This window comes from Gavialis gangeticus, unplaced genomic scaffold (assembly GCF_001723915.1).
Source record: "Gavialis gangeticus isolate Ggan-Ray unplaced genomic scaffold, GavGan_comp1, whole genome shotgun sequence".
NCBI classification, from domain to species: Eukaryota; Metazoa; Chordata; order Crocodylia; family Gavialidae; genus Gavialis; species Gavialis gangeticus.
The window spans coordinates 7,497,316-7,500,439 of record NW_017729027.1 but is presented as its reverse complement, the minus strand read 5'-3'; the positions used below and the strand labels follow the sequence as shown (position 1 = coordinate 7,500,439).

General features: G+C 39.1%; 1 non-coding gene across 1 annotated transcript; it reads right to left on the bottom strand.

Moving 5' to 3' along the window:
• Nucleotides 1-2,821: 2,821 nt before the first annotated feature.
• On the bottom strand, nucleotides 2,822-2,894 carry TRNAK-CUU. The gene has a single exon. It is a non-coding gene; the product is annotated as a tRNA-Lys (tRNA).
• Nucleotides 2,895-3,124: the final 230 nt, after the last annotated feature.

The following is a 3,124-nucleotide window of genomic DNA, read 5'->3' as shown; positions in this document are numbered from 1 at the left end:
CATTTCTTTAGAATTTAATTAATTTACCATCTTAGCTGCCACAGGATAAGAATTTTTTTAAAATGTGATCTATATGCAAACTTTGCAAGTATATTCCAGTGTTTCTCTGAAGAACTGGCAGACAAGGTGCTTGGGTAGATATGATATCTTTTCTTAGACCAGCTAAATAGGTGGAAGAACTGTTCTTTGCAGGCTTTCAGGCACAAATGCCTCTGAAGAGCTGTCATTTGGTCTGTATGGTCTGTTAAGATTTACATGTTTTGCATGATTCTTGCATTATATCATCATGATTTCAACAGCATTTTGGTCTTTGAAGATGGCGTGGCATCTAAAGGGTCTAAAGTCATGAGGTGCCTTTATTCAATAAGGTCTCTGCATGAACCTCCATTTTTAAACATGCACCCAGGGTAATTTATAAATAGATTTTCTTTAGTGTGGAGTTCTTCTCTTCTAAAATTAAACCAGAATTAAACCAGTCAAGTACTAATTTGTATCTGGTCTGCTACTTATTTGTTTCAAGGGGATAAATTAAAAAGCTCTAAGCCATATCCTGTGCAAGCACTTCATCCCTAAAACATGTCTCTTGGAACCAGTAAACATTTTCATGCTGAGACACTGAGTTTTATAAACTATTTTTGAGAGAAAATGTTATTTATGACATTTTAATTTTTGTTCCAAAGGCAAAAGTTGAAACAAAAAGGAAAACGTCTGTTATATTGCATTTCAAATTAAACTTTTCATTTGGTCTTGTTTGACAAGTAATTTTTCTGTTTTCCCCTTTTCTCCCACTTTTCTTCTTTTATGCCATAAAATAAAAGATGTCTATGGTGCTCTCTATTTTCCCTGAATCCACTGTGTAGCTTTTCAAAACTTCCTCAAGAATAGCAGAAGAAAAAATGAAAGCCTGTAACACTGCCACTGTAACTTTTCATAAGCTGAAGAAATTTTTAACAGTTCCAGAATGTCAAGGTTATAGACCTTCATTGTTCCTTTTGACACGCTCTAACATTTCCAAATTTGGAAAGGCAATGAGAAGTTATATGGTAGAAAAAGGAAAAAAAGGAAAACAACATAATGAATATTATTCATTATATTGCCCCCAGTGAAAAAGAAAAGGGAGAAGAAAGATAGCAGAAAAAAATGAATGTTTTCCAACAATATTTCCTAAAAATCACCAAGAAATAATTGCTATATTTCAAATAACAGAAATAGTACCACTTTTCTTGAAATGGCTTCCCAAGTTTTCAACAAGTTCTGATTATCTCCCCTTTCATGGAAACACTATCCCAGCAGAAGGCTTATTCAGAAAAAAAAATGTTCTAAGGTCAACCTTGAGTTACTCGTTTTAATCATCGCATTGGGAAAAAAGCCCAGAAAAAAAATCCACTTGAAAAAGCACATTTGAAATGACTGATGTTTATACATACACACGCACACACTTACTTTTTCATAGACTTATTTTACTCTATAAATTTCAAAGGTTCCTTGTTTTCATATTCCACTCAAACTAATATTATTATAAAAAGATATACCTACAGGTAGTTTGTAATGTAAAATTCTAATGGTCTAATCAAGTGCTAACAGTGAGCTCATTAAGTTCCAGATTATACAACTTAAATCCTAAACATTCATATTTAAGACTACAACTGTCAATAAAGGTTTGAAATAAAACAAATATGTTATCTGAAACTTTCAGTATAGACAAAAGATCACTGACAAAGTAAAATTTAGTGATCATGTGCTTAGTATGTGTAGCAACTAATCTTGTTTAAAATTAAATGGAAGATTTTCTGTTTCAGAATCAATACATAAATTCAGCAAATCTCAGGCTAGAAAGGTTCATTATAGATTACCTACTCTGACCTGAATAACACAATGAATAGACAGTATGGAAAGACAGCACAAGGTAATACCACAAAGTACCCAAAACTAGTTCTTTGTGTGCTAGCTCTGGAATAAAAAAAAACATGTAGCCATGTTAGCAAAGTGCTGTGCCAAAGCTATCAACCCCTGCTTCTCAGCAAAACTAATTAGCTGAGGCTATGCTAATAGTTTCATAGTTTCTAGGGTCGGAAGGGACCTGAGCAGATCATTGAGTCTGACCCCCTGCCATGGCAGGAAAGAGTACTGGGGTCAAATGACCCCAGCAAGGTGTACATCTAGCCTCCTCTTAAAGACCCCCAGGGTAGGAGCCAGCACCACTTCCCTTGGAAGTTGGTTCCAGATCCTAGCCACCCTGATGGTGAAGTAGCACCTCCTGATATCTAGCCCAAATCTACCCTTTGCCAGCTTGTGACTGTTATTCCTGGTCACTCCTGGTAGTGCTTGAGAACAGGGACTCCCCCAGTGCCTGCTGGTCCCCTCTGACTAGTTTGTAACAGGCCACTAGATCCCCCCTCAGCCTTCTCTTTTGGAGGCTGAACAAGTTCAGGTCCCATAGTCTCTCCTCATAGGGCCTGCCCTGCTGCCCCCTGGTCATGCAAGTGGCCCTCCTCTGGACCCTCTCCATGTTGTCCACATCCCTCTTGAAGTGCGCCGCCCAGAACTGGATGCAGTACTCCAGCTGCGGCCTGACCAGTGCCACATAGAGAGGGAGTATCACCTCTTTGAGATGCATCTGTGGATGAATGACAAGGTATGGTTGGCCTTCCTGACTGCATCCCCACACTGCCAGCCCATGTTCATCTTGGAGTCAATGATGACTCCAAGATCCTTTTCTGCCTCTGTACCAATAAGAAGGGAGTTCCCCAGCCTGTAGGTATGGTGCCAGCTGTTCCTCTCCAGGTGCATCACTTTGCACCTGTCAGTGTTGAAAAGCATTCACTCAATGTGGGATTTGAACCCACAACCCTAGGATTAAGAGTCCCATGCTCTACCAACTGAGCTAGCCAGGCGCAACTAAGCCGGCTGGGTACTACTGAACTAGCCGGGATAATATGGCTAACCATATACATAAATTTCAGAGTTCATGCACATATAGCTAGTAGGCCTGCGCAAAGCAGCTAGTATTCACTCTGAATTCATATTTGGCCAATTCCGGGGGCAGTGATTCGATTCGGTGATTAGAATCACTGTCCCAAATCAATTCAGCTGATTCTGATTCAGAGATCTGACCACTTCCAAA